Raw genomic sequence first — 9,706 nt, forward strand, 5'->3', positions numbered from 1 at the left:
ATAACAGAGCTCATGTGAGGAAGAGAACAGCTGAGGCTGATGTGAATCTTTGTCTTAAAGCCCATATAAACAGTCCATGAGGCCTGTGAACAATAGTGTTAGTTTTGATGTTGTGATTGAAGAGCAGCTGTTTAGTTGTTTTCGCCTGAAGCCCTTCCGACTGAACAGATCATTTTAGCAGTAAGATACAGATGTGAGCAGTGAAATCTACATCCAAAAACACTGAGCAAATTAGATGTTGACAAATTATGCTTGAAAAAAAAATGCTGTGTGTATGCAGTGGACAGATTGTTTCTCTGATATGACTTGAAACAATAGAAAGTGTTGGATCAGACACTGGGCTCAGGGCTTTACTGACCGCATGGCTCTTTTCACGGTCAAAGAGACGCAGCGGGGTCAGAGAGTGTGTGAAAGACTTTCAACGCCAGGCCACATTAGTGCCACCTGCTGCCCTCTTCATGCCAGCCGTGCCACAGATTAAAGGGCATTACGACCGCTTGCACGCTAGCTTTCTTCACTATTAACACGACAGCATCAAACCTTTTTACAAATACTTATGGACATGTGCTTGAATGTTTGTCCTTTTTATTTTCAAACTTTCTTTCTTTTAAATTTTTTCAAACTATCTTTTGAATGTCCAGGTGTACTTTTGAGCTTTTCACATTTTCAAACTGTTTTGAATGTTCACATTTTTAAACGATATGAAATGTAGAACTTTTAAACTTTCAAATGTTGTTAGGACTTTTTGACCTTTTGAACTTTCAAACTATTTTAAATGTATTATTTTAACTTTCAAATTTTCAAACTGTGTTTTGAAATTTCAAATTTTCAAACATTGTTTTGAACTTTAAAACATATCAAAATGTAGATATTTTTTTTTGAACTTTCAAATATTCAAACATGAAATTTAGACCTTTTAAACTTTGAAACATTTTGAAATTTAGAACTTTGAGAACTTTGAAACTTTTGAAATTTAGAACTTTGAAACTTTGAAACTTTGAAACGTTTTGAAATTTAGAACTTTTGAACTTTCAAACGTTTTGAAATTTAGAACTTTTGAACTTTCAAATTAAAACATATTTAACTAACTTTAAACTTTTAACTTTAAACTTTCACTTTAAATAGTTCACTTTAAATAGTTTTTTTTCCCATACAGATTAATATACTTTTCAGGGTTACAGTGTTATAGATTAATATATTTTTCTCTATTAATATGAGCTGATGAAATCTGCATGCAATATGATGATAAAAGAATTAGTAAATGCTGTTATAACTGTTTTACTTGTAGTATAGTCGCACTGTTGCCTTTGGCTTGCTTAGTTGGGGACACTTGACATTTAATATTCAACAGTGCTTCTGATCTGCCTGCATTGACACTATTCTTTAAGAGCTGCTGTGCAGCCAAAATTATATATCAGTTATCACTGTAAAGCTACTTTGACACAATCTGCATTGTAAAAAGCGCTATATAAATAAAGGTGACTATAGCATGCCCAAATTTCATGTCAACTAACAACATACATGTGAATGAGAGCACAGACCGTACAGTAAAAACATTAATAAAGCATGTCATTTGTAACCCTGCAGGTCGGGCGCGCTGCCCTGATGGCGTGCTGCTCCAGTGATCCCGCAGATGGAGAGTTTAATCCCTGGCCCCCGTTCTGTCGCCGGTGTGACCCGCTTCCCTTTGGGGTTCCCTGATCTGCCGGCCGGTGATGTCATCATTCCGGTGCGTGAGACGGAAGCTCCGCTGAGCGTCTGTAAACGTCTGACTTGAAACTGATGTGTCAGCAGTGTGTAGAGCCCTATAATGCTGACACATCAGTTTCTCCTCAGACCCTGCTGAATCAGAGCCAGAGCAGATTGTGCCACATAATACCTGCATTTTTTTTTTTTTTTTTTTGCTGATTTGCAAATATATATTTTATAATATTAGATGATGCTGAGTTGAAAATTATCAATAAAACTTTCCGTCACAGTTTTTTCACAAAATAAGAATGAAGACAAGACAGTTCATAGTCACCACGAGCATCACAAAAGAATCATAACTGTAGTCCATATGACTTGTGTTTTATATTCCAGGTAATCTGCTGAAGCTCTCAAATCTCACGTTCAGGTTCATTAATGTCTTGTTTGATTTTATCTTAATAACCATAATGGTACATATTTTTCTAAGATCAACAGAATCCATCAGGATTTGGTTGCATCATTAAAATTGTTTTGTTATATTATTGCTTAATATTTTTCTCTGCTCATGTGGCCTTTGCGGCATCAATAGAAAATCAGTTTAGAAGTGAAGAAAGTCACTGTGTGTGTGTGTGTGTGTGTGTGTGTGTGTGTGTGTGTGTGTGTGTGTCTCTCTCTCGCTGTGAACCTCAGGAAATAACATTCGTCTGTTTCAGTTGATTTTCCCACCCTGGTTTCCTGAGCTTGAATAATGTTGTGTGTCCATGCAAGACATATATGTATATATACAGATCATAATGATTTCAGATCTCATATTTCATCAAACACATTGGGATTGGTTTGTGACCGCATGCTGAAGCCCATCTCAGAGATCCGTCTGATCCGTTTGTCACAGTAACACTGACTCAAAAGCCTCCGGATCATCAGAACAGCTCAGATCCTGGAGTTCAGGACTGACGTGTGTCGCTCTCCGGCGCTCCGTGACTCTTGGCTTCAGACTCGTGCTGTCATAATATTTTCCAGATGAGCTCTGAAACAAACTTCACGCTCATGTTTTCACGAGCGCCGCTGCCAAACGCTCAGAATAACAACAAACACCGTTATTAGATGAACAGCCACAGATTCTCCTGTTTGTTTTCCTTATCTTTCCTCATTTTTCTACAGTTCTCTCTAAATTGTTTCTCAGAGAAAGGAAAATACTGGAGCATTGCATTAAATAGGAATAGTATTTAACATACACACACATTTATTTATTTTTTTTCAGCATATGTTCTCGTTTTTGAAATATTTCCAGAAGTCATGAGTGATTGATCACATGAGTGTTTCGGGATGGTTTTGTGTCGTAGGGAGTGTATGGGAGGTTAAAGAGGCGAGATGAATTGACATCGGGTTCATTTATTTGTCTTTAGGCTGAGCAAATATTATTTCTTTGGGCTCTGATGCTGCAAACATCAATTCTCCAGGACGACTTCTAAAAATATCTTCCTTTTGTGTATAATATCACATCAATGTTAAAAGTAAGCTACTAGGATTTGACAAGGGAGCCTTTTTAGGACAGAATGAGTCTTTGCATTGAAATGGAAAGTTTTCTGTTGCTTTATTGTGCATTAGATGAAAGATCTCAGATTAAGGAACAAATGATGTTCTTCCCATGAAATACAGAAATATGGAAATGTGCTTGGCAGGAGCGCAGAAGTCAAATCCAGAGTTTAATCTCATTGAAGATCAAACCCGTGACGGATATAACAGCACCAGCTGAACTCTTTGTAAATGTTGGAGGAAAGTCATATTAAAATGCATGTTATTCTTGGTTTAAGATGTTTGTGTTTGTACTTACCAGTCGATCTTCATGCATCAGCGCCACTAGAGGCACAAAAACACACTCAGCTTTAAAGTCATCATGAAAGTGAAGTTGAGCTGGTCTTTTCTTCTCTATTGTGTCGTATATCAAAGTGAAACGCTTTGCAAACAAGAACAAATGAAGGGCGGGGCTTGATTTTGTCTGTGGGAATTGATTGGATGGTTGTGGTTTGCTATTGGTGGATCTCATGTGAGTGACAGGTTGCCCCGCCCTCATCATCAGAGAAGAGATGCTGCAAGAGGGAGGAGAAGATAATCTGACTCAATATTATGAGGAACATGAATTTAAAAAGACAATGATGGGCATCTATAAATAATGTAATAAATTCTACAATTTTGCATTAAAAGCAAGTGTGAATTTTGATTTCAAGGTGACTTTTGGATTCACACACTGCTGCTCTGTCAGCACACATGATTCACTCTCACCTCGTCAACACTAACCGGGTTAGAGGAGAAACGGTTCATTCCACGGATAGTTTCTTCTTTGTAGTCGCTCGGAGCGTCTCATTGAGAGACTTTAATGAGCACAAATTACAGACGGGGAGGAAACAGAACAAGGTTTGGCCAGTTTGAAACTGCTGGAGCTTTTAAAATACACTTAAAATAAAGGGTTTTTGGAGCAGAAGAAACATTTTCGGTTCCCTGAAGAACCTTTCTGTGATCAGTCCGTAAGAACCTTTATTTTCTTACTGTGAAGATGATTTTAATCATCTAAATCTATTTTGAATTTACATAAAAGTAATTTTTAGACCATCAATTTTCCCAACTAGTCATCATCTGGACGATTTTATAGTGAACAATGTTACTGACTTGCAAGTTCCCAGCATGCATTGCAACATGGATAAATGATGCAGTTGTTGTGGATTATTGTTTTAGCGCTTTAAATTATGTTTTTGTCATCACTGTTAGTTTTTTGTTGTGTGATGATGTTCACACATTTATCTAAATTTATGAATTGAATTCTTGTTGAATAAGAAATCTATGCCTAGACAAAGATTTATTGGCTCAAAGAAAAAGTTTTGCATTTAGTGAACAAACAAATTTTGTTGAGTTGATGTGAGACTTAAATTATTTTATTTTTTATTTTACTTTTATTGCATTGTAAATATTTTCTTTATTTAAATAATTTTGAAGAGTAGTTGTGAGACTCAAATTTTCATGTTTTTATTTGGTTTTATTTTTTATTGCATTGCATATTTTTATATATATATATATATATATATATATATATATATATATATATATATATATATATATATATATATATATACTTTGATTTAAGTTTAATTATTTTATTTTATTTTATTTTATTTATTTATGGACTGCATTGAATTCCATTGCATGTTTTACTTTATTGCATTTATTTTAAATAATTGTTTTACTTTGATTTAAGTAATTTTGAAGAGTTGTTGTGAGACTCAAATTTCCCTATTTCCTTATTTTATATTTTATTTTTTATATAAAGTTTTTTTTTTTTTTTTTTTTTTTTTTTTTTGCATAAAGTGTAATTGTTGAGTTCAGATCAGTTTTTACAGATGAATTGTGGGGTGAAACGCTGAGATTGTCTCTGGCAGATCTTAAATCTTTGAAAGTGACTGTGGAGTAAAAACTCTTCCAGTTATGGATCTTCACTGCCTTCAGTACCATGTAGAAGCATGTTTGATTGTAAAAATAAATTTTTATTACAATAATGGTATGCAAAAGCTTTCCAATACTTTGCCTACATCGCCTCATTTATCCAGAAGAACATAAAAGCCTCGAAAATCCCCAGAATTTATTGCAAATTTTATTGGGGCAGAATTTCTGTGGTAATTATTATTAAAGGCTATAACAGAAGAACCATAAAACTGGTTGTTTTACAGCTGTTTAGACTCCGGACGTGTCCAAGAGAAGAAGATCAAGACTCGTCTGAGCTGTTCAACAGGATTCTAGTGAACACTGCTTCCTCTAGGGAACATAAGCTAGAGAAGCTCTTGTTTGTCTCTGTCAGGCGAGAAGGAATCTGTGTGAACTCTGACGGGTTTATATGTATTTCTGAAGTGTTTTTATGGTGCTCTTTAAACTGACGGAGCACATATCAGTCTCATTGAAGGTAATAATACACTGTTTCAAGAGCCTCCCCTGAGACTCCAAACTATTACACTGAAAGAAAAGTGAACATCCTTCAGCGTTCATGTATTTAAGCAGTGTCACACTGCTCTCATATGACACGTCTGCACTGTATGAAACCCGTCCGTCCGTTCTGTGCGTGAGAGATACACATCGCTTTGACAAACGCTGGAAAGGCTGCAGATTGTGACGTGTTCAAGGCCCAGAGCCAGAATAAAGCTTTGGGAACTCGCTAAACTTCTGCTGATCCCACCAAATCACATCACACAGATGGAGAGAGAGTTATCACTGAATGTGTGGCCGAGTCCAGAGTTCAGCTCAAGGCCGCGAGCGCATCTGATTATTCCAGCAATTAGCACTGACTGTTATTAGTCCTGTTCCCACACTGAATGACTTCATCTTACTGCTTCACGTTCTTCTGATCATTACACTTTTATTGAATCGCTTTGCATATTTTATTGCATTGCATTGAATTAATGCAAGCACTTAGTGCTTGACTTTCTACTTTTAAATGTAATATTTTTATTTTATTTATTTATTTTATTTAAAAACAATTGTGTGCAATGCAATGCAAAACTTTTATTACATTTTATTGCTTTGCATTGCATATTTTTTCTTTATTTTATTGTTTTGCATTGAATTAATGGAAGCACTTGTATGACTTTCACTTGACTTTATTTTTATTTTATTTTATTTTATTTTATTTTATTTTATTTTATTTTATTTTATTTTATTTTATTTCATTTCATTAATGCAAACACTTGAATGGCTTATATTTGACCTAAATTTATTATTTTATTACTTTATTTTATTATATCTTTGTGTTTCAGCGGCCTGTCACCTTCTGACGTGAGTTTGGGGCAGGACTATCTGTTTGACTGACCAATGGCAGACGTCATTTTTACAAATCCATTTAGTGCCAGAGAAATGACACAGTGCAGCTTAACGTTCTCCTGTTAGCAGATGAAAATGTGCAGTTTCTGTAGTTTTGGGTGGGTTTGTCTCATGGCGTTCAGTGTGAAGAGCCTCTCAGATCCTCCATGTGTGCCGAGAGCTGAATATAGAGCAGAATCACCACACGGTCAGGATTTGTCCAGCGGTTCGCAGCCGCAGGTGAAGCCGAGGTCAGGGATTATTATGGGACATTTAGAGGCTTACATTCAAACCGCTTGTTGAAATCCACCATCAGCTGTGTTTACCAGAAATCACATCTGTAATGAAGTCCTGTGCTGGATTTCCCTTCTTAAAGGGACAGTTCACTCAGAAAACGGTCCTGATGGTTTCCTCTAACGAGAATAAGTGCTGATGATAATTAATAATATTACATGTCTCTAAATAATAGTTAGTAATGCTATTCATTGAATCAATGCAGGCATTTGAATAGCTTTATTTTAGTGCATGACTTTCCTCTTCTGAACTGATATCATGTTGTAATGTAATGCTTTAATGTAAGTCAGATGGTCATTATTGCAAAATAATGCAGTAAAACTTCTCCAGATTTATTTTGCAATAATGACCGTCTGACTTACAGTGTAACATCACAGTGGCTCAATCCCGTTTTATGAGTTTTGAGGCGGTTTTGTGTGTTTTGGCGGGAAATGAGGCTGACCCCGTGACCTCTGCACCCGCTCCAGAGTAAACACTGCCTCACTGTCCGCTGTCGTCTTATCCATGAACATCCGCACATCCCTTCGGCTCCGTGACCCTCCGGTAACCTCGTCTGTAACTCATACCAGGACAGGAGGATCAGGGGAGGTCAGAGGTCAAGCTCCTGATTTCACTCGCTAATTTCGATCGTCGTTTGCTGATTAGACGTGAACAGATGCGGACTGATAGTGACAGCGCCGGTAACTCTGCTGGGATGGATTTAATGGAGTAAATATGGTACAGAGATTGAACTTCAGTTATATGATGAATAGTTCTGGTTTTTGTTATTATTATTGAACTTTATTTGTTATTATAAATTAAACGCTATTTATATTTATCTTAATTTTATTTGTTTTATTGGTTTATTTTAACCTGCTGATCAAAACCAATGAAACCAGCCATGGCTTGTGAGGCTAATCCTGGTTATCCTGGTTAGTTTTGTGTTTTGGGATTGCAGCAGTCCAGTGTTGATGTGCTTCAGGTTGTGTTTTCTCCAGCAGGGAGTAGTTTGCTGTGATCTGGAGATGCTCTTTTGTTTACTGCGTGCCTGAGATGCTATTCCTGTGCCGCTGATTGGAGTTATGTGTTGGCTTTAATCGGGAACAGTTATCCCGGCTCTGCCTCAGGAATGCGCCTCAGGAGACGGCAGAAAATAGCTCGGCGAGGACACCAGATAAAATCTGTTTGGTGGAACTGATCTGACTTCTCTTTTTATAGAGCAGCAGCAGCAGCAGCGCCCAGACCCGCTCGACCCGGGCCACCCGCGAGTCTTCCTGTGGGGAACCGGAGCCGGTGCGAGTCACCCGACCGCACACCTATGACTTACTGAGACGTAATTATGAGCCAGAAAGTCTAAATTATGTCAGAAACAAAGGTCGAAATTATGGCTTTCTGTCATGATTATGACTTTTTATGTCAATAACGACTTATCTCATAATTGACTTTTAATGTTATAATTGACTTTTAAGTCATAATTTCAACTTTTTGTCATAATTGATTTAAAGTCAATTTCAACTTTTAATGTCATAATTTCAACTTTTTATTTCATAATTGACTTTTTAAGTCATAATTTCAACTTTTTGTCTTAATTGACTTGTCATAATTTACTTTTTATGTCATAATTGACTTTTTTAAGTCATAATTTCAACTTTTTGTCATTATTGACATGTCATGATGAACTTTTTATGTCATGATTGACTAAGTCATAATTTCAACTTCGTCATAATTGACTTTTTAAGTCAATTTTATAAAAATTATCATACTTTACTTTTTAAGTAATAAATGTATCATAATTTCAACTTTTGACATCATAATTGACTGTCATAATTTCAAATTTTTGTCATAATTGACTTTTTAAATCAATTTCAATTTTTTGTCATAATTTCAACTTTTGACCTCATAATTTCAACTTTTTGTCATAATTGACTTTTTATGTCATATCAATTTTTGAATTCATAATTTCAACTTTTTGTCATAATTGATTTAAAGTCAATTTCAACTTTTAACGTCATAATTTCAACTTTTTATTTCATAATTGACTTTTTAAGTCATAATTTCAACTTTTGACATCATTGACTTGTCATAATTTACTTTTTGTCATAATTTACTTTTTAAGTCATAATTTCAACTTTTTGTCTTAATTGACTTGTCATAATTTACTTTTTATGTCATAATTAACTTTTTTAAGTCATAATTTCAACTTTTTGTCATTATTGACAAGTCATGATGAACTTTTTATGTCATAATTGACTTTTTTAGTCAATGTCAACTTTTTGTCATAATTTCAATTTTTTACGTCATAATTTCAATTTTTGACCTCATAATTTCAACTTTTTGTCATAACTGACTTTGTCATAATTTCAACTTTTTGTCATAACTGACTGTCATAATTTCAACTTTTTGTCATAATTGACTTTGTCATAATTTCAACTTTTTGTCATAATTTCAATTTTTGAATTCATTATTTTAACTTTTTGTCATAATTGACTTTTTAAGTAATAATTGACTATCATTAACTTTTTAAGTCATAATTTCAACTTTTCATCATAATTGACTTAAGAAATTTTATAAAAATTATCATACTTTACTTTTTAAGTAATAAATGTGTCATCATTTCAACTTTTGACATCATAATTGACTGTCATAATTTCAACTTTTTGTCATAATTGACTTTTTAAATCAATTTCAATTTTTTTGTCATAATTTACTTTTTAAGTAATAAATGTGTCATGATTTCAACTTTTGACATCATAATTGACTGTCATAATTTCAACTTTTTGTCATAATTGACTTTTTTAGTCAATGTCAACTTTTTGTCATAATTTCAACTTTTTATGTCATAATTTCAACTTTTGACCTCATAATTTCAACTTTTGTCATAACTGACTTTGTCATAATTTCAACT

The sequence above is a fragment of the Megalobrama amblycephala genome, linkage group LG15 (assembly GCF_018812025.1).
Source record: "Megalobrama amblycephala isolate DHTTF-2021 linkage group LG15, ASM1881202v1, whole genome shotgun sequence".
Classification (NCBI taxonomy): Eukaryota; Metazoa; Chordata; class Actinopteri; order Cypriniformes; family Xenocyprididae; genus Megalobrama; species Megalobrama amblycephala.